Source organism: Ovis aries, chromosome 7, assembly GCF_016772045.2.
Source record: "Ovis aries strain OAR_USU_Benz2616 breed Rambouillet chromosome 7, ARS-UI_Ramb_v3.0, whole genome shotgun sequence".
Taxonomy (NCBI): Eukaryota; Metazoa; Chordata; class Mammalia; order Artiodactyla; family Bovidae; genus Ovis; species Ovis aries.
In genome coordinates this window covers 78,866,276-78,888,680 of record NC_056060.1, presented here as the reverse complement: position 1 = coordinate 78,888,680, position 22,405 = coordinate 78,866,276, and the positions used below count along the sequence as shown (strand labels likewise).

At 42.9% G+C, this 22,405-nt stretch overlaps 2 non-coding genes across 2 annotated transcripts; one reads left to right on the top strand and one right to left on the bottom strand.

Annotated features, from left to right (window-relative positions):
• Positions 1-4,611: 4,611 nt before the first annotated feature.
• TRNAC-ACA (transfer RNA cysteine (anticodon ACA)) lies at positions 4,612-4,683 on the bottom strand. Its single transcript has one exon. It is a non-coding gene; the product is annotated as a tRNA-Cys (tRNA).
• Positions 4,684-16,609: 11,926 nt separating this feature from the next.
• Positions 16,610-16,714, top strand: LOC114115909 (U6 spliceosomal RNA). Its single transcript, XR_003590018.2, has one exon. It is a non-coding gene; the product is annotated as a U6 spliceosomal RNA (small nuclear RNA).
• The last annotated feature ends 5,691 nt before the right edge of the window (positions 16,715-22,405 follow it).

Sequence of the window (22,405 nt, the reverse complement as noted above, 5' to 3'; positions counted from 1 at the left end):
CCATTCTGAGGGTTGTCTTTCCACCTTGCTTATAGTTTCCTTTGCTGTTCAAAAACTTTTAAGTTTAATCAGGTCCCATTTGTTTACTTTTGTTTTTATTTCCATTACTCTAGGAGGTGGGTCATAGAGGATCTTGCTTTGATTTATGTCATTGAGTGTTCTGCCTATGTTTTTCCCCAAGAGTTTTATGGTTTCTGGTCTTACATTTAGGTCTTTAATCCATTTTGAGCTTATCTTTGTGTATGGCATTCTAATTTCATTCTTTTACATGTAGCTGTCCCAGTTTTCCCAGCACCATTTATTGAAGAGGCTGTCTTTGCCCCATTGTATATTCCTGCCTTCTTCGTCAAAAATAAGGTACCCATAGGTTCATGGTTTATTTCTGGGCTTTCTATCTTGTTCCATTGGTCTATATTTCGGTTTTTGTGCCAGTACCGTACTGTCTTGATGACTGAAGCTTTGTAGTATAATCTGAAGTCAGGTAGGTTGATTCCTCCAGCTCCATTCTTCTTTCTCAAGACTGCTTTGGCTATTCGGGGGTCTTTTGTGTTTCCATATGAATTATGAAATTTTTTGTTCTAGTTCTGTGAAAAATGCCATTGGTAATTTGATAGGGGTCACATTGTATCTGTAGATTGTATTTGGCACTATAGTCATTTTCACAATATTGATTTTTCCTACCCAGGAACTGGAATATATCTCCATCTTTTTATGTTATCTTTGATTCTTTCATTAGTGTCTTATAATTTTCTGTGTACAGTTCTCTTGTCTCCTTAGGAAAGTTTATTCATAGACATTTAATTCTCTTTGTTGTAATGGTGAGTGGGATTGATTCCTTAATTTCTCTTTCTGATTTTTCACTGTTAGTACATAGAAATGCAAGTGATTTCTGTGTATTGATTTTGCATCCTGCCACTTTGCTAAATTCACTGATTAGCTCTAGTAATTTTCTGATACTATCTTTAGGGTTTTCTGTGTATAGTATCATGTCCTCTGTGAACAGTGAGAACTTTACTTCTCTTCTGATCTGGATTCCCTTTATTTCTTTCTCTTCTTTGATTGCTGTAGCTAGGACTTCCAGATCTATGTTGAATAATAGTGGTGAAAGTGGACACATTTGTCCTGTTCCTGATCTTAGGAGGAATGCTTTCAGGTTTTCACCATTGAGAATAATGTTTACTATAGGCTTACCAGTCTTCTCTGGTGGCTCAGATGGTAAAGCATCTGCCTGCAATGCAGGAGACCCGGGTTCAATCCCTGGGTTGGGAAGACCTCCTAGAGAAGGAAATGGCATCCCACTGCAGTACTCTTGCCTGGAGAATCGCATGGATGGAGGAACCTGGTAGGCTACAGTCCACGGGGTCGCAAAGAGTCGGACACGACTGATCGACTTCACTTTCATTTTCACTATAGGCTTAACAATATATGGCCTTTACTATGCCGAGGTAGGTTCCTTCTATGCCCGTTTTTTTGAAGCGTTTTAATCATAAATGAGTGCTGAATTTTGTCAAAGGCTTTTCCTGCATCTATTGAGATTATCATATGGTTTTTATCTTTCAATCTGTTAATGTGGTATATCACATTGATTGATTTGCATATACTGAAGAATCCTTGCATTCCTGGGATGAACCCAACTTGATCATGGTGTATGAACTTTTTGATGTGTTACTGAATTCTGTTTGCTAAAATTTTGTTGAAGATTTTTGCATCTATGTTCATCAGTGATATTGGCCTGTAGTTTTCTTTTTGTGTGTTGTCTTCATCTGGTTTTGGTATCAGGGTGATGGTGGCCTCATAGAATGAGTTTGGAAGTGCTCCTTCCTCTGCAATTTTTTGGAAAGAGTTTTAGAAGGATAGGCATTAGCCCTTCTCTAAATGTTTGATATAATTCTCCTGTGAAGCTATCTGGTCCTGGGCTTTTGTTTTTTGGGAGATTTTGGATCACAGCTTCAATTTCAGTGCTTGTGATTGGGTTGTTCATAATTTCTCTTTCCTCCTGGTTCAGTTTTGGAAGATAGAACTTTTCTAAGAATCTGTCCATCCTTGCAGGTTATCTATTTTATTGCCATATATTTGTTCATAATAGTCTCTTATAATCCTTTGTATTTTTGCATTGTCTGTTGTAACCTCTCCTTTTTCATTTCTAACTTTGTTCATTTGATTCTTCTCTCTTTTTTTCTTGATGAGTCTGGCTAAAGGTTTGTCAATTTTGTTTATCTTCTCAAAGAAAGAGATTTCAGTTTTACTAATCTTCACTATTGTTTCTTTCATTTCTTTTCCATTTATTTCCACTTGGATCTTTATGATGTCTTTCCTTCTACTAATTCTGGGGGGGGGGGGTTTGGTTCTTGTTTTTCCAGTTGTTTTAGGTGTAAAGTCAGGTTGTCTATTCAATGTTTTTCTTGTTTCTTGAGGTAGGCTTGTACTGCTATAAACTTCCCTCGTAGAACTGCTTTCACTGCCTCCCATAGGTTTTGAGCTGTCATGTTTTCACTGTCATTTGTTTCTATAAATATTTTTATTTCCCTTTTGATTTCTTCAGTAACCTGTTTGTTTTTTAGAAACATGTTATTTAATCTCCATGTGTTTATGTTTCTTACAGTTTTTTTTTTCTTTCTTGTAATTGATTTCTAGTCTCACAGCATTGTGGTCAGAGAAGATGCTTGATACAATTTCAATTTTCTTAAATTTACTGAGGTTTGATTTGTGACCCAAGATGTGGTCTATCCTGGAGAATATTCTATGTGCACTTGAGAAGAAGGTGTATTCTTCTGCATTTGGATGGGATGTCCTAAGGATATCAGTGAGATCCATCTCATCTAATGTATCATTTAAGACTTGTGCTTCCTTATTAATTTTTTGTTTTGATGATCTGTCCATTGGTGTGAGTGGGGTGTTAAAGTCTCTTACTATTGTTGTGTTACTGTCCATTTCTCCTAATGTCTATTAATGTTTGTCTTATGCACTGAGGTGCTTCTGTGTTGGGTCATAGATATTTATAATTATTATGTCTTCCTCTAGGATTGATCCCTTGATCATTATGTAGTGTCCTTCCTTATCTCTTGTAATATTCTTTATTTTAAGGTCTATTTCATCTGGTATAAGGATTGCTACTCCAGCTTTCTTTTGCTTCCCATTTGCATGGGATATATTTTTCCATCCTCTCACTTTCAATCTATATGTGTCTTGAGGTCTGAAGTGGGCTTCTTGTAGACAGCATATATATACATAGGTCTTGTTTTTGTATCCATTCAACTAGTCTGTGTCTTTGTTGGAGCATTTAATCCATTTACATTTAAAGTAATTATTGATATATATGTTCCTATTGCCATTTTCTGAATTGTTTGGGGTTGATTTTATAGATCTTTTTCCTTCTCTTGAATTTCTTGACTGTATAAATCCCTTTAACATTTGTTGTAAAGCTGGTTTGATGGTACTAAATTCTCTTAACTTTTGTTTGTCTGTAAAGTTGTTATTTCTCCACCAATTTTGAATGAGATCCTTGCCAGGTACAGTAATCTTGGTTGTAGATTTTTTTTTCAGTACTTTAAATATATCCTGCCATTCCCTTCTGGCCCATAGAGTTTCTGCTGAAAGATCAGCTGTTAAGCCTATGGGGTTTCCCTTGTATATCACTTGTTGTTTCTCCACTGCTGCTTTTAATATTCTTTCTTTGTGTTTAGTTTTTGTTAGTTTGATTAGTATGTGTCTTGGTGTGTTTCTCCTTGGGTTTATCCTGTATGGGACTCTTTATGCCTCTTGGACTTGATTGACTATTTCCTTTTCTTCTTGGGGAAATTTTCAACTATAATCTCCTCAAATATTTTCTCATGCCCTTTTTATTTTTCTTCCTCTTCTGGGACCCCTATAATTTGAGTGTTGGTGCATTTGGTGTTGTCCCAGAGGTCTCTGAGTCTATCCTCAGTTCTTTTCATTCTCTTTACTTTATTCTGCTCTTCAAAAGGTTTTCCCACCATTTATCTTCCAGCTCACTGATTCATTCTTCTGCTTCAGATATTCTGCTATTCATTCCTTCCAGAGTATTTTTAATTTCAGTAATTGTGGTTTTTCTATGTTTATTCTTTAATTCTTCTAGGTCTTTTTTAATTGATTCTTGCATTTTCTCCATTTTGTTTTCAAGGTTTTTGATCATCTTTACTATCATTACTCTGAATTCTCTTTCAGGTAGTTTGCCTAGTTCTTCTTCATTTATTTGGACTTCTGGGTTTCCATTTTTTCCTTCATTTGTGTAGTATTTCTCTGCCTTTTCATTATTATTATCTTATTGTGCTTGCAGTCTCCTTTTCCCAGGCTTCAAGGTTGAATTCCTTCTTCCTTTTGGTTTCTGCCCTCCTAAGGTTGGTCCAGTGGTTTGTGTAAGCTTCATATAGGTTGAGATTTGTGCTGAGTTTTTGTTTGTTTGTTTGTTTTTCCTCTGATAGGCAAGGCTGAGTGAAGTGGTAATCTTGTCTGCTGATGATTAAGTGAAGTCACTCAGTCGTGTCCAATCCTTTGCAACCCCATGGGCTGTAGCCTACCAGGCTCCTCAGTCCATGGGACTTTCCAAGCAAGAACACTGGAGTGGGTTGCCATTTCCTTCTCCAGGGGATCTTCCCGACCCAGGGATCGAACCTGGGTCTCCTGCATTGTAGGCAGATGCTTTACCATCTGAGCTACCAGGGAAGTCTTTGCTGAAGATTGGGTTTGTATTTTTGTTTTGTTCATTGTTTAGATGAGGCATCCTGCACAGGGTGCTACTGGTGGTTGGGTGATGCTGGCTCTTGTATTCAAGTGGTTTCCTTTGTGCGAGTTCTCACTATTTGATAACCCCTAGGGTTATTTCTCTGGTAGTCTGGGGTCTTGGAGTCAGTGCTCCCACTCCAAAGGCTCAGGGTTTGATCTCTGGTCAGGAATGAAGATTCCACAAGTGGTTTGTTATGGCATTAAGTAAGATTAAAATAAACATCCAAAAACAAGAAACCAAAGATGAACCCCAGACAAATGACACTAACAAAATCAGGCAAATAATAATTAAAATAATGGAATATACATACATACATATGCTGCTGCTGCTGCTAAGTCACTTCAGTCGTGTCAGACTCTGTGCAGCCCCATAGATGGCAGCCCACCAAGCTCCCCAGTCCCTGGGATTCTCCAGGCAAGAACACTGGAGTGGGCTGCCATTTCCTTCTCCACTGCATGAAAGTGAAAAGTGAAAGTGAAGTCGCTCAGTTGTGTCCGACTCCTAGAGACCCCATGGACTGCGGCCCACCAGGCTCCTCCGTCTGTAGGATTCTCCAGGCAAGAGTGCTGGAGTGGGGTGCCATTGCCTTCTCCCATATACATATGCACCCATGAGCAAAGTCAAAACATGCCAACAAAAATAAAGTGCAGTAGATTGACCCAGCGAACAAAGGAAATAAAAAATTATATTTAACAGTTAAGAACAAAACTAACTAAAGCACAAAGTGGAGAACAAAACTGAAGCAAGGTGCCAACTGGTGAATAAAGCAGTGAAAATAAAGCTAACAAATATGTTGAGAGAAAAGGAAAGAAAGAAAAGAAATAAAGAATACATATGCAAAGTTAAATAGAGGTAGATAAAGAAGATTTATATACATTAAAGATTATGCAAGAGGAAAATAACAGTAAGAAAAGCAAACAAAGGAATAAATGTAGAAAAGATATAATAGGCTTAAAAATTTAAAATTAAAAAAAAAGGAAAACTCCACAGAGTTTCAAAAGCCCAACGCAGAGGCAGAAACCTCTATTTATAACAACAATAAAAAATGTGGAAAAGAAAATGTGACTGAGGGGAAAAAAAAGCTTAATTAGATTTCATAGTGCCAATAAAATTGACAACTTCAATAGAGCAGGGAACAAAAAAAGAAAAAAAAAATCCAAAAGAATCTACAGAACAAGTTAAAACATAAGAGTAATGAATGTTTTTCTTGAGTCACTGCTGTCAGAGTCCTTTCCCTCCCTGGGAGTCACAGTCCACCTCACCTCCTAAGGATGCCCTCCAAAACTGTGCTGATCTCTGGACCTGGTGTGGGGGCAGCTCAGATTCTAATCTGGTCCTACTCCTGTGTGTTCTTGCCTCCAATGTCCACAGCTATCAGAACTAGTGCATTTTCTTTTGTGGGAGCTCTCAATGACCTTTTATATATTCCATAGACAAAGAGTGCCTAGTTGATCATATGGATTTAACTGCAGCTTGTACAGTTGGTAGGAAGGTTTTGGGTCTTCTTCCTTTGCCACACTGCCCCTGGATTTCAATTGTAGTTTTATTTCCACCTCTGCATGTGGGTCGTCCACTGGGGTTTGCTCCTGAGGCTGCCCTGGATGACTTGGGTTTGCCCCTGTGAGGGCCAGGTTTAGAGGTGATGCAGTTGCTTGGGTTGCAGGGGTTCTGGCAGCACCAGATACTCAGGGGAGTTGGCAGCTAGGGCAGCAGGAAATATAGGGCTCTAGAAGGGTATGGCAACCAGTAGTGGCCAATATGCTCCAGTTTCCTTGCCTGGAGAACCTCCCACCTTGACAGAGAATCCTGGAAGACCACAGTCTACAGGGTTGCAGAGTCAGACAATACCGAAGTGACCCTGCATGCCTAGATGCAAGACTATTTTTGCTTGTGGCAGCTCGCCCCAGTGAGAGTTGAGCATAAAGATGGCTCAAGCTGCTTGGCTTGTGGGGACTCTGGTGGCACCTACTGTGCAGGGACACAGACTGCCTCCACCGCAGGAGTTGTGGCTCTATCAGAGTCTTTTTATGAGCCTCTTGTAGCTGGTGATTAGAAGGCCTCTTTGGCCAGCCTTTCTCCATAGCTCCACCTATTCAGGTACTTAGAGGGCTCCCTTGCTTGGGATCTTTCTCTGTTGTTCTGCACATCAGGCACATAGAGGGGCCCCCCTGGCTGGGGTCCTACTCTGTAAATTGGCAGGTCAGGCACTTAAAGGGGCACCCTGGGTGGAGTCCTGCTCTGTAATTCAGTGCATCAGGTGTTTGATGGGCCAGCCTCTCTACTGTTCAGCTACTGATGCTGGTGGTGTGGGGAGAGAGAGACTATGGTGGTGGCTCCACCCCCAACACGTGACTCAGCAGTATCGCCTTGCTTCCATGGCTGCTGAACTTTTCTCCCCAGATATTTCCCACCATCATCGCCTCCCTCACATCCCCTAAATCCATCTCTCCACGGTCAACAGCAGCCCTCGCCCTGGGATCGCTCCACAATTCCTAAACTCCAGCTCCCAGCCACTGAAAGTTCCAGGGGACTAGTGTCCCTGTCTGGGGTATGTATGGCTGTGGCAAGGACTGTCTGATTCTCATTCCATTTAGGCTGCCACAGATCAACTGTTTCACTCTCAGCCTTAAATGTTTCTCCTTTAACTCAGACAGTTGTCCCGATGTAGGGATCAGACCCCTGCTTCAGTTCTTCCACCCTCTGAGGGCAGGTCCAGTCTTACTAACACTCCTGTTTTTCCCCCTAGTTCCTCCATCCTACCGAGTTTTGCATGGTTTGCTGCACTTTGCTGGAATAGCCGTGAAGAGATACCCCACATCCAAGGTAAGAGAAACCCAAGTAAGACGGTAGGTATTGCAAGAGGGCATCAGAGGGCAGACATAGTGAAACCATAATCACAGAAAACTAGTCAATCTAATCACACTAGGACCACAGCTTTGTCTAACTCAATGAAACTAAGCCATGTCCATGGGGCCACCCAAGACGGGCAGGTCATGGTGGAGAGACCTGAAAGAATGTGGTCCACTGGAGAAGGGAATGGCAAAACACTTCACTATTCTTGCCTTGAGAACCCCATGAAGATTGTGAAAAGGCAAAATGATAGAATACTGAAAGAGGAACTCCCCAGGTCAGTAGGTGCCCAATATGCTACTGGAGATCAGTGGAGAAATAACTCCAGAAAGAATGAAGGGATGGAGCCAAAGCAAAAACAATACCCAGTTGTGGATGTGACTGGTGATAGAAGCAAGGTCCGATGCTGTAACGAGCAGTATTGCATAGGAACCTGGAATGTTAGGTCCATGAATCAAGGAAAATTGGTCAAAGAGGAGATGGCAAGAGTGAACGTCGACATTCTAGGAATCAGCTAACTAAAATGGACTGGAATGGGTGAATTTAACTCAGATGACCATTATATCTACTACTGAAGGCAGGAATCCCTTAGAAGAAATGCAGTAGCCATCATGGTCAACAAAAGAGTCCAAAATACATTACTTGGATGCAATCTCAAAAATGACAGAATGATCTCTGTTCCTCCCCAAGGCAAACCATTGAATGTCAGTTATCCAAGTCTATGCCCCAACCAGCAACACTGAAAAAGCTGAAGTTGAACGGTTTTATGAAGACCTATAAGACCTTTTAGAACTAACACCCAAAAAGATATCCTTTTCATTATAGGGGACTGGAATGCAACAGTAGGAAGTCAAGAAACACCTGGAGTAACAGGCAAATTTGGCCTTGGAATGCGGAATGAAGCAGGGCAAAGACTAATAGAGTTTTGCCAAGAAAATGCACTGGTCATAGCAAACACCTTCTTCCAACAACACAAGAGAAGACTCTACACATGGACATCACCAGATGGTCAACACCGAAATCAGATTGATTATATTCTTTGCAGCCAAAGATGGAGAAGCTCTATACAGTCAACAAAAACAAGACCAGGAGCTGACTGTGGCTCAGATCATGAACTCCTTATTACCAAATTCAGACTTAAATTGAAGAAAGAAGGGAAAACCACTAGACCATTCAGGTATGACCTAAATCAAGTCCCTCACGGTTATACAATGGAAGTGAGAAATAGATTTAAGGGCCTAGATCTGATAGATAGAGTGCCTGATGAACTATGGAATGAGGTTCATGACATTGTACAGGAGACAGGGGTCAAGACCATCTCCATGGAAAAGAAATGCAAAAAAGCAAAATGGCTGTCTGGGGAGGCCTTACAAATAGCTGTGAAAAGAAGAGAAGTGAAAAGCAAAGGAGAAAAGGAAAGATATAAGCATCTGAATGCAGAGTTCCAAAGAATAGCAAGAAGAGATAAGAAAGCCTTCTTCAGCGATCAATGCAAAGAAGTAGAGGAAAACAACAGAATGGGAAAGACTAGAGATCTCTTCAAGAAAATTAGAGATACCAAGGGAACATTTCATGCAAAGATGGGCTCAATAAAGGATAGAAATGGTCTGGACCTAACAGAAGCAGAAGATATTAAGAAGAGGTGGCAAGAATACACAGAAGAACTGTGCGAAAAAGATCTTCACGACCAAGATAATCATGATGGTGTGATCACTCACCTAGAGCCAAACATCCTGGAATGTGAGGTCAAGTGGGCCTTAGAAAGCATCACTATGAACAAAGCTAGTGGAGGTGATGGAATTCCAGTTGAGCTACTTCAAATCCTGAAAGATGATGCTGTGAAAGTGCTACACTCAATATGCCAGCAAATTTGGAAAACTCAGGAGTGGCCACAGGGCTGGAAAAGGTCAGTTTTCATTCCAATTCCAAAGAAAGGCAATGCCAAAGAATGCTCAATCTACCGCACAATTGCACTCATCTCACACGCTAGTAAAGTAATGCTCAAAATTCTCCAAGCCAGGCTTCAGCAATATGTGAACTGTGAACTTCCAGATGTTCAAGCTGGTTTTAGAAAAGGCAGAGGAACCAGAGATCAAATTGCCAACATCTGCTGGATCATGGATAAAGCAAGAGAGTTCCAGAAAAACATCTATTTCTGCTTTATTGACTATGCCAAAGCCTTTGACTGCGTGGATCACAATCAACTGTGGAAAATTCTGAAAGAGATGGGAATACCAGACCACCTGACCTGCCTCTTGAGAAATCTGTATGCAGGTCAGGAAGCAACAGTTAGAACTGGACATGGAACAACAGACTGGTTCCAAATAGGAAAAGGAGTACGTCAAGGCTGTATATTGTCACCCTGCTTATTTAACTTCTATGCAGAGTACATCAAGAGAAACACTGGGCTGGAAGAAGCACAAGCTGGAATTAAGATTGGCAGGTAAAATATCAATAACCTCAGATATGCAGATGACACCACCCTTATGGCAGAAAGTGAAGAGGAACTAAAAAGCCTCTTGATGAAAGTGAAAGAAGAGAGTGAAAAAGTTGGCTTAAAGCTCAACATTCAGAAAACGAAGATCATGGCATCTGGTCCCATCACTTCATGGGAAATAGATGGGGAAACAGTGGAAACAGTGTCAGACTTTATTTTGGGGGGCTCCAAAATCACTGCAGATGGTGACTGCAGCCATGAAATTAAAAGACACTTGCCCCTTGGAAGAAAAGTTATGACCAACCTAGATAACATGTTGAAAAGCAGAGACATTACTTTGCCATCAAATGTCTGTCTAGTCAAGGCTATGGTTTTTCCTCTGGTCCTGCATGTATGGCTGTGAGAGTTGGACTGTGAAGAAGGCTGAGCGCCGAAGAATTGATGCTTTTGACCTGTGGTGTTGGAGAAGACTCTTGAGAGTCCCTTGGACTGCAAGGAGATCCAACCAGTCCATTCTGAAAGAGATCAGCCCTGGGATTTCTTTGGAAGGAATGATGCTAAAGCTGAAACTCCAGTACTTTGGCCGCCTCATGAGAAGAGTTGACTCATGGAAAAGACTTTGATGCTGGGAGGGATTGGGGGCAGGAGGAGAAGGGGACGACAGAGGATGAGATGGCTGGATGGCATCACGGACTTGATGGACGTGAGTCTGAGTGAACTCCGGGAGCTGGTGATGGACAGGGAGGCCTGGCGTGCTGCGATTCATGGGGTCGCAAAGAGTCGGGCACAACTGAGCGACTGAACTGAACTGAACTGAACTGAAGTGCCAGTAGCAGCAGCAGCAGTAGCAGTCAAAGCTATGGTTTTCCAGTAGTCATGTATGGATGTGAGAGTTGGACCATAAAGAAGGCTGAGTGCCAAAGACTAGATGCTTTCGAACTGTGGTGTTGGAGAAAACTCTTGAGAGTCCCTTGGACAACAAGAACATCAAACCAGTCATCCTAAAGGAAATCAATCCTGAATACTCAATGGAAGGACTGATACTGAAGCTGGACCTCCAGTACCTTGGCCACCTGATGAGAAGAGCCGACTCATTGGAAAAGACCCAGATACTGGGAAAGATTGAAGGCAAAAGAAATGGGTGGTAGAGGATGAGAGAGTTGGATAGCATTACCGATTCAAAGGATATGAGTTTGAGCAAATTCTGGAGAGAGTGAATGGTAGGGAAGATTGGCATGCTGCAGTTCATGGGTTTGCAAAGAGTCAGACACAACTAAGCTACTGAACGATAACAAATGAACAAAGAGAAGGCAATGTAATTCCTAGATCTGCCACATGAGCTTCTAAGTCAATGCTGCAGGTGAAGGGAAGTTAAAAATTCTGTTTGGGGGGTTTCTCTGGCAGTCCAGAGTTTAAAACTTCACCTTTCAATGCAGGAGGTCTTGGAGCTAAGATTCCACATGCCTCATGACCAAAAAATCAAAAACGAAAAACAGAAGCAATGTTGTAACAAAGTCAATAAAGACTTTAAAAATGGTCCAAAAAAAAAAATTAAAACAAAAAAGAACTCTGTTTGGCACACATAAAGTTTGAGATGCCCATTAGCTAGCTACCCTAGTGGAGATGTTGAGTGGGCAATTGAAGATATAAGGCTATGAGTCTGGACCAGGGGCGGGGCCAGGGTTGGGAGGTAAGGCTGGAGATAAATTTCATCAGCTGTAGATGGAACTGACAGCCATGGAAGAGGTGGGATCCTGGAGAAACTTAGAAAGGAGAGAAGGGGAGTGAGGACCAGGGCCCAGGCTTCTACCACGGAGAGGTCTTCAGGAAGAGGAGGCTGAACCAGTCTGGGAGACTGTAAAAGAGGAGCCGATAAAGGTGAAGTCAGGTAAGTGGGGTGTGCTGACGTGAGCAAGCTCAGACAGGCAGGAAAGAGGGAGGGCTTAACTGTGCCACAAACTGTGATGATTGGCCGGTAAGATAGGGACCAACCTAAAATTCCTAGATTGCTAAATTGCAGGTCATGGGCAACCTTGGCAAGAGAGCTGAGAGGAGTGATGGGGACTTAGGCCTCACAAAAGTGAGCTGGGAAGAAGTGGAGGTCAAGGGCAAGCCAATATACCCTAGGGATTTTCCTGTAGAAGGAAATAGAGAAACAGGGTGAGAAACTAGCCCACTGGGCCTGCAGGGAGGAGAACGGGAACGGTCACGGATGACCTTGCTGAGAGGTTTCAGCACAGCAGAGGTGACAGACTGGGGAATGCTGTGTCAGGCAGGAGGCTGGCATGTCTTCCCTGAGACTGGAAGGAAAGAGGGAGGAGAGGGTAAACACATAGATAACCTGAAGGAGATGGAGGGCTTCTGCCAGCCTTCTTTCTCTGTGGCCTGGACTTTCACCATCACTGTTTTCAGAAGTCTGACTTTAGCAACCAAAGAGAAAGATGCTACCTGAACGGCAGAGCCAGGATGGCAGCAGGTTGAGGAAGGTCCTGAAAGAAAGCGTGAGCTCTAGTTACAGCCCCTCTTTCTAAGGCTGAATCTGTCTAGGGGGGTCTGGTCAGAAGAGCCTATCTGACCAGGACAGCAAGTGCAAGACAGCACATCTGAAAACAGTCTACAACTTCAGGACCCAGGACTTCACTCCTGGATGCTGCATTAATTTAGGAATCCTCCAGTCCTGACTGGGGAGCTGGTGATTCAGAGGGGCTAATGGACCCTCGCATCCATACATGACCGCTGGAAAAACCATAGCCTTGACTAGATGGACCTTTGTTGGCAAAGTAATGTCTCTGCTTTTCAATATGCTATCCAGGTTGGTCATAACTTTTCTTCCAAGGAGCAAGCGTCTTTTAATCTCATGGCTGAAGTCACCATCTGTAGTGATTTTGGAGCCCCCCAAAATAAAGTCTGACACTGTCTGAGTGAACTCCGGGAGTTGGTGATGGACAGGGAGGCCTGGCGTGCTGCGATTCATGGGGCTGCAAAGAGTCGGACACGACTGAGCGACTGAAATGAACTGAGCTGAACTGAGCTGAACTGAATGGACCCTCATCAGGAAAGACTTCTTCCTTCCATTTCATTGTTTCCAAAGCCACACCTGTGAAATAATAAGGGTGATCTTTGAACCCAGAAAAAGGATGTACCAACTAAGAAGCCTAATGCCAATAAAATGATGCTACTCAAAGTGTGGTCCATGAACCAGCAGCATCACTGGGATCTTGATAAAAATATAGAACCTCAAACCTAAGGAATCAGTCTTACTTTAACAAAATTCCCAACTAATTCTGATGTGCTAATCTAACCACTAATGTTGAGAACCACTAACTTAAGCCATGAAGATACGTATTTGGAGAGCTAAATCTAGGGTATATTCAACAGCCTCCCTGATATAATTGAGGACCAACCATTATTCGAGTTTTGTTTTTTTTTTTATTCTGACACGTATTGCCTCATGGTTATAAAATGGCTGCCACAGCTCCTAGAGTCTTATGCACCAACATGACAATATTCAATGACTGGGAATGGGGTTCAGGGGCAAGGTGATAAGAACTTGTTTTGTGAACTCTCTCCTTTTGTCAAACAGGGGAAAAACTTTCCCAGATCCCTGCAAGAGATGTCCCCTCGGTTCTTACTGGGCAAAAATTTGTCACCCTCTCCTGCTAGGGAGTCTGGGATGTTTTGGCTTTTTCATTTTCCATAGTAGGAAGCAGAAAATAGAAAAGGAGGTTGGAAAGGGCTACTGGGCAACCAGTCATTAGCGTTGCCATAAAAGGCAAACATGGAACAGAAATGTACACATGGCAAAGTTAACACATTAAATAATTAAGTAATTAGTTTAGTAATGAGAGAAAACAAGGAAGATCAGGGTCTCCCATTAATTTTCTATCTTTATCTGATCAATTAATAAATCATTTTTTTATGTTTAATTGATTTGCTTCATATTTGTCCAGATCAAAAATGAGGTTTTCTTTAAAATATAAGTTCCTTTGAAGACAGAAATTCCCATCTGAATGTAAACTTTGTGTATTATTCCTAGCTCACTGTCACTACATTCTGTAAAAATAGAGGTGAAGAGACCAAAAATAAGGTAGGCAACCACATTTATTAATGCTCTTCAACATATGAATGTACTGTCCACAGCAGTTGTATATAAAAACTCTTAGAATTTTACACACCCTTTAACACTTCTGGGAATTAGTCCTGAAGGAAATAACCAAGGATGCATTTGAAAAACAGCCATTAACAAGCCGCCTATAAAAACAGGGGACAACCTAAATCTCCAGTGACAGGGTGCTGGTTGATGATACAGCCATACAAGGAGATACTAAATAGCTGTTTAAAAAAAAAAACAAAACAGCATTGAGTAGTATTGGATGTCATGGGAAAATGTTCACAGTATATTATTAAGTGAAAAAAGCAGTTTAAAGGCAGTAAGTATATAGCATAACCACATTTGTTTTTTCAAAATATAATTATGCTAAAGAAAAAACAAAAAAAAAAACAAAACAAAACACCGCACATTACAAAATACTGCCTTTCTGGATGGCCCGATTATGTGAGGTTTGATTTTTCTTTTGACTCCTCTATAGTAAATATGTTTTACTTTGCTGTGAGGAAAAAAAGAGGGTTTGGGTACTAGATTAAGATCTAGGCTTCCCTTTCTCACCTCTTCTCCCACCTCTCTACCCCCAGGCTAAGCAAGACATTCCACCCCCACCCCCAACTCAGAATGTGGAGGCTTCTGAGGATCCCTCCCACTTGGCCACATTTCTGTTTTTGTGGAAAATCTTCATGTTTCCCTTGTCTGATTTGAGAGTGCTCAAATTATTCATCTTAATTAAGTAGGACTAGGTGTTGTTTTGACAGAGACTCTCACCCAGCAGATTTTCTTCACCACTTGTTTGTTTTAGAAGCCAAGAATGAACAGGGTGGAGAGGGAGGGCAGATGGCCCACCATGCGCTATCTACATCTGAAAGGCAGCCTTTCTGATGCGGGAAGAAACGACAGGATGGCCCCTGGCTGGTGCTTCCCACACTGCCGGCTACTTAAAAGTCTTGAAACCCCCTGCAAGGACTGTTTCTTTGCAGAAGTAGCTTCTGGGTTCCAAAGTGAGTCAAGTATACTCCTTATCTGAGTAGTCTGGTGGTGGTTTTGAGAGGACATTTATCCTCTCAACTCGAAATGTATGTTCCCACTCTGTGCCACTTGGTTCCAATGGAGCCAGTCTAGAGAGGTGACCACCAGCAACCTGTCAGAGGCATTGACACCTGAGCTGAGACTTGAAGGGCTTCCAACCATGAGCAAATCTGGAGGGACAGGCTTCCAGACAGAGAAAATAACAAGGGCACAGACTTGTGTGGGAATGAGCTTGGCCATGAGAAGGGCATCCTGAGAGGTCTTTTCCTGAGATAAATGCCTACAGTGGGGTGATGGGACCAAAAGTTAGACATTTTTATGACTCTTGATATGTATATATCTGGATTGTTTCCAGAATGAATGTAATTAAGATTTTGGGTCCAATTGTTGACAGCAGTTATCCTTGGAGAGTGGGATTCAGAGGTTGACAGGATGAGAAAAGAGACTTAAAGTTTCCATCTTCTGGGTGATTTGAATTTTGAGCCAAGAGTATGTCATTTTTTTTTTTTTAATATTCATTTATTTGGCTGCATCAGGTCTTAGGTTGTGGCAGGTAGGATCTTTCATTGTGGCATGCAGGCCCTAGAAGACACTGGCTTAAGTGCCATGTGGGATCTTAGTTCTCTGACCAGGGGTCAAACCCATATCCCCTGCATTGTAAAGCAGATTCTTAACCGCTTGACCACCAGGGAAGTCCCTGAGTATGTCATTTTTATAGCTTGAAGTGACCTATTGTTTTAGAACACTGGACATAAGCAGGGTGGTAGATATAGTGTTTTATTATTCTAAATATCATATATGTGTATTTAAGCTCCATTGTATGTATGAAGTATTTCATACTAAAAACCTGGTTTTTATAAAATGTATTAATTTATAGACTGCCAGCTAGCTCTAAATGTAATAGTTTCACCACTGTTGCATCAATATCGACCATTATTCCTCGTTAACAATTTTGCCTCTTTGTTTGAGTTCAGGCTCTGGCCTGCTCTGACGTTTGACTAGTCATTCATCTTCTGTAGGTTTCAGTTTTTTGTCCAGTGAGAAGAAAGATCTGACTAAGTTCTCAATTCCCTAACAGAATTGTTCAGGAAGTTAAATGAAATAGTACATGCAAAGGCACTTAGCAAATTTTTTAATGTAATAGACTAGTGAATTCCCTGGTGGTCCAGTGGTTAAGACTTCATGGTTTCACTGCTGAGGGCCTGTGTTCGATCTCTGGTCAGGGAACCAAGATCCCACAAGCTGTGCAACTTGGTCAGAAAGCAAAACAAAAATGCGATGGATTAGAACAAAGGAATGAGAATTAAAAGAAAGAATTTCCATCTGAAATGAATTCCCTCTTTATTCACATCTCAACAAGCTAGTGGCTTCTCAAGACAGATTTTCTAGACTCTCTCATTCACCCTACTCTGCCTGTTATCTATATTTTGTCTCAAATGTAGCTCACTTCAGCAGCACATATACTAAAATTGGAATAACATAGAGAAGATGAGCATGGCCCCTGCGCAAGGATGACGTGCAAGTCTGTCAAGTGTTCCGTGATTTTTATGGGCATCAAGAGGGAAGAGGGCCCTGCATGAGAGACAGCAAAAGAGACACAGATGTAAAGAACAGTCTTTTGGATTCTGTGGGAGAAGGCAAGGGTGGGATGATTTGAGAGAATAGCACTGAAACATGTGTATTATCATATGTGAATCAGATCGCCAGTCCAGGTTTGATGAATGAGACAGGGTGCTCAGGGCTGGTGCCCTGGGATGACCCAGAGGGATGGGATGGGGAGGGAGGTGGGAGTGGGGGTTCAGGATGGGGAACACATGTAACCCCATGGCTGATTCATGTCAATATATGGCAAAAACCACTACAATATTGTAAAGTAATTAGCCTCCAATTTAAATAAATTAAATTTTTTTAAAAAAAGAGGAAAGGGGGAGTAGGAGGAATTGGGCAATTGGGATTGACATACATACACTGTTGATACTATGCATAAAATAGATAATTAATGAGAACATGCTGTATAGCACAGGGCACTCTACTCAGTGCTCTGTGGTGACCTAAATGGGAAGGGAGTCCAAAAAAGAGAGGACCTGTGTATACATACAGTTGATTCACCTTGCTGTGCAGCAGAAACTAACACAACATCTGAAAACAACTATAATCCAATAAAAATTAAAAAGTTAATTCTATCTCAAATGTTCTTAAACCTAAGTCTGTACAGTGTGACACATTAATTGCTTTGCATGCGCTAATGATGACATCCCCCAGAAGAGGATCCAGCGAGGGTGTGGTGTCCTGAGAGTGGCGTTTTAGAGGAGGGGTGACAGTCTGGGTAGAAAGGAAGGCTCTTTCCAGACTGAACTTACAGAGAGTAGGATGGGCTGGGAAGAGCTTCAAATGAGGTTGTATATAAATTAAGTTCTAGTCTGCGTTATTCAATGACTAGCTCTGCTATGTTCAGTTTGAAAATTTTCCCTTTTTGTTTGGTTATGTTGTTTTAAGGATTTGGTGACCCAACATACTTTAAGAAGCCTTGAAAACCAGGGAGGCTTTGTACAAATACAAGGACTTATTACTGCTATTTAATGACTACCTTTGGGCACCCTTGTGGCTCAGCTGGTAAAGAATCTGCGTGCAATGAGGGAGACCTGGATTCGATCCCTGAGTTGGGAAGAAGATCCCTGAGTTGGGAGAAGGGAAAGGCTCCCCACTCCAGTATTCTGGCCTGGAGAATTCCATGGACTGTAGTCCATGGAGTCACAAAGAGCTGGACACAACTGAGTGACTTTCACTTTCACTTTCCTCCCCAGCAGGTTATGCAAGGATGCTCACACAGACCTGCTTGCTAACTGAGCCTGGAGGGAAAGAGTCCTCTTACTGGCTCCCAGTGTCGTGGACAGAGTTTGAGCTTTGATTCCAGGCAGAGCTCACTTGATACCTTAGTTCTGCCAGCTGCTACCTTGTGCTTGGTTGCCCAGTCGTGTCCAACTCTTTGTGACCCTTCTGACTGCAGCCACCAGGCTCCCATGTTCATAGGATTTCCCAGGCAAGAATACTGGAGTGGGTTTGCCATTTCCTCCTCCAGGGGATCTTTCTGACCCAGGGGTCAAACCCGCATCTCCTGTGTCTCCTGCATTGCAGGCAAATTCTTCATCTGTTGAGACATCAGGGAAATCCCACTACTTCCTGCTAGGTATTAAACCTCCCTGTGGTCAGTATCGCCTACGCTCACCGATATCCTGTGCCCTTCCTGGCACATGGAAGACTCAATAGGCGTGTGGGGACATAGTACTAGTTCTGGCAACTGAACTGGCAGCAGCAGTTCACTTCTGGGCTGAAGGAGAAACTCAGGCACAATCTTCCAGTGTCTCTCTTCCCCTGCCGTGGCAATGGCAGTGGAGGCCTTGAGTTGGCATGGTGGGCCAAAAGGTCAAAGTAGCCAGCGTTTTGGAGTAACTGCATGGAAGGCTTCTGTGAGTGGCAAGTACACTCTAATTGCATAGAACCACTGAGATTCTTCAAACTGTTTGTTACTACAGCACAGCCTCACCTCTCCTGACCGAAATGCAATATGAGTCTCGGTTTCCCCTCCCCTGTCTCACCTGGCTGTGGCGAAGATTTAATAACAGAACTTGTGTCAAGTTGTTAGCTCAATGTTGGCTCCTGGAAGGGACTCTCTAAATGTTTGATTCTTGCCCACCCCTAGCAAGATGATTATTCTTGGCAAAATCACACAAGGCTACCTGACTAGACCTTCCCATGGACCTCTGGAGCATAGCAGTGATATTAGTAGTTTCTCATGGAAGCACACAATCCTTATTCAGCAGCAGGTATTATGTATTATGAGTTCTCCACACTTCCCAGTTCTTTCCATGGAAATCCTAGGGCGGTAACGTGTGTTTGTTGAGAGATAAAGCATTGACAGCCCCTGGCATCCACCTTCTGCTTACAACAGGCTGTGACAACTCCACGCTCCCTGAACCATTGCCACCAGCAGCCTCCATCCACAGCAGGGAGAAGGGGAGAGATGGGAGTGGGCGTGGGGGTGCTGGGAGGAAGCTACTCTTGCCTCTTGGTGCCAAGTGGCACGAAGGAAACCTTTGGGGATATCAACATGCAGCAGCACCTCTGAATCTCACTTGGTCTGTGCTTTGACTCTAACAACAACAAAATAAGAAAACTAATTCAAAACAAAATTCTGAGCTGTGGGTGCCTGCCCCCTTGTTTTTGAGTGAAGTTTAATGAAATGATGGTGGTTCTAGAAGCAAAACGTGAATCTGAATGCTGAAGGAGGGGAAACAAAACGCCTGTGGAAAATCAGCTATCCCTTCTCAGTGATGGCTGAGTGTGTTCGGGGGGTGGTTCTGTGTGTGGGTTTCTGCAACCAGGCTGATACTTTTAGCTCCATCAGGAAAGCAGTTTCTTGAATCCCACAGTGAGGGAGAGGAGCCTTTAGAAAGTTATATCCGGGCGCTGGTGGTATTTTCCAGAGCCAATGACTCAGGATTGCTCACCTGGACACCTTCCCCAGCAGTATTTGCCCTACACACATACTGTGTTTCACTCATACACACACACATGCACACACGCACGCACTCATCCAGTTATGAAGAAGAAGACGGGAGCAAGCAACCTGGATATGTTTTTAGCCTAACCTTGGAAAACACAAAAGATATGCAAGTCCATTTTCAAAATCTAGGCCTGGTTGTGGAGGGCCCTGGTCCTCCCTCCACCCCTCTCCTGACCCACAGGAGCTGTGCAAGAAAGCTGAGGAAAATGGACTCCGCTTCACCACTTCACCTTATGAGAAACTAATGACTCCTTCCTCGGAATGGCGAGTGCCTCCAGAAACCCATCCTTGTTCCTTCTTTGTTCCAAAGCAAACACTTGCCTTGGCTTCTGTTCTCGCGCTCAGACAAGATATACAGGAGTGGAGCTCCTGAGCCAAAGGCCTGGGACTTGAATGGAAATCAACACACTTTCTGAAGCTGTGACAACAGAGAGGTGGGGCAGGTTTTCTAACAAACATTCCAAGACTTACACATCCATGTAAGCCTGGTCCCCTTCAAAACAGTCAAAATGTAGGGATTTACTTCAAGGGTGATAATGATTAACAAGGTATCAGTGTGTATGGAGCATTTGCCAAATTTCAGACTCTGTGCTAAGATCTGTGTAAGTACTTCCCAGTTGACCCTCCCAATTCCATTAATAGATGAGGAAACTGCGATCCAGGGAGGTCAAGTCAGGTCAGTACTGGGTGATGATGCTAGAGTCCAGCCTAGGCCGAGAGCTCTCCAGTCCAGGCTTATAACTACTTTCAGAACCAGGAATGAATGCCATTTTTCAGATCCTCGCCAACGGCATGAGGATTCACCTTCATTTAGTTTCAACCAGCAGAATCTGGAGCATTCACATTCCTTTCTTATTTCACTGAAATCTCACCCAGGTGAGGCAAGTGGGTGAGCCTCCCAGTTGTCTTAGGGCAGGGAGTCCCGGACACTCGGAGGTTAAGGAACTTGTGGGAAGTGACTCTGTGATCGCTCTTGGGGATGGGTTTGATTTTGGGAAACAATCAAAAGCTATTTGGAGTAAAGTCTGCTAAGCTAGGTAATTTATCTATCTCTACAAAATCAGGCATGTTCAATATAAATTTATACACAGTGAATCATCTTATATGGTTCATAGACTGATCATCATGAAGCCAATTCCAGAAAAGGCATTTCAGGAATGGTCAGAAATTTCTTCTGAGTCTCATCCTAAATCTGCCTCCTTGTAATTTGCTCCTGTGACTCCAATTTGAATTCTGGAACCACGTAAATCGGTCTCATCACTACCGGTCTCCATGCCACTCCATCCTAGAAGCTTGGCTATCTGATTGCCAAACCAGTGGATTAGAAACGGGGAAAGCGAAAAGATAGGCGTGCACATTAGAATCACCTGGAATGTTTCTAACTTACCGGTTCATGGGTTCTACCGCCAGAGAGTCTAATTTTGTCCATCTGGCTCGGGGTCCAGGTATGGTTGTCTTTTTGAAGTTCATCAAGTGATTTTAGCCAAGGATGAGAAGGGTTGTCTTCAGAAGAGAGGATGAATTAGACCCAGAGAGGCTGGGTAACTAGCCCAGGGTGGCACAGGAATCATACTCTAGAGCTGAGTGTTAAGCCCCTGCCCACCTGCCCCTTGCTTCCTCTGGTCATGCTCATCTGACCTCACCCAGATGGCTTTCCTGAGTGTGGGGTCCCAGCAGGGACAGCAGGGGAATGAGTCTTTGCATTCTGCCCAGTTCTCAAAGCATTGCTCATCACCCACAGTAAATTCTTCTTCTTTTTTTTTTTGCTACACTGGGTCTTTGTTGCAGCATGCCGGGACTTTTCTCTAGCTGAAGTGTACAGGAGCTTTTCTAGTTGTGGTGCACAGGCTTACTTGCCCCGGGGCATGTGGGGTCCTAGCTCCTGATCAGGGATCCATCCTATGTCCCCCCTGCAGCCCTCTGCACTGAAGGCGGACTCTTAACCACTGGATCACCAGGCAAGTCTCCACCCACAGTACTGTATGATTTCTTGTGACAAAAGGAATGCTGGCAAGCCGGGCACAGGTGATGCCTGAGGATTCCTGGGTGTTGACTCTGCTCAGCTCCACATGAGGACGTGTCCTTGGGGCTGTGGAGTCTGGTCCAGAACCAGGAGAGGCCCGTTCATGTTTGTGAATATTTCTCTCGACTTGCACTTACATTGTCAGAAGTACATGCTTCTGGAACCATGACCCCAGCCCTACTATAATGGAGTGAGAAATCCAACCTTCTAGGAGATCCTGCCTCCCAGGGATTGAGGCAGGTGCCCTGTACACCGCTTCCAGAATTTTGAGGAAGCTTGTGGAGTGAGGCTGCCTCTGTGGCTGGCTAGCTTCTGATAAGAAGGACTTTGCATCCTCATCTAATTTAATTCAATCTAAGCTTATAATCTAACCTCACAGGGACTGTGTATGTTTGATGATGAAGTTTTATGGAGGATGTATGGAGGTTCCTTAAAATAACTAAAAATAGAGCTATCATATGACTCTGAAATCCCACTCCTGGGCGTATATCCAGAGAAAAATATGGCATGAAAAGATACATGCACCCCAGTGTTCATTGCAATACCATTTACAATAGCCAAGATATGGAAGCAACCTAGATGTCCATCAATAGATGAATGGGTGAAGATGGGTGCATACATCACACCACAGCTCCTTTACCCGTTCATAC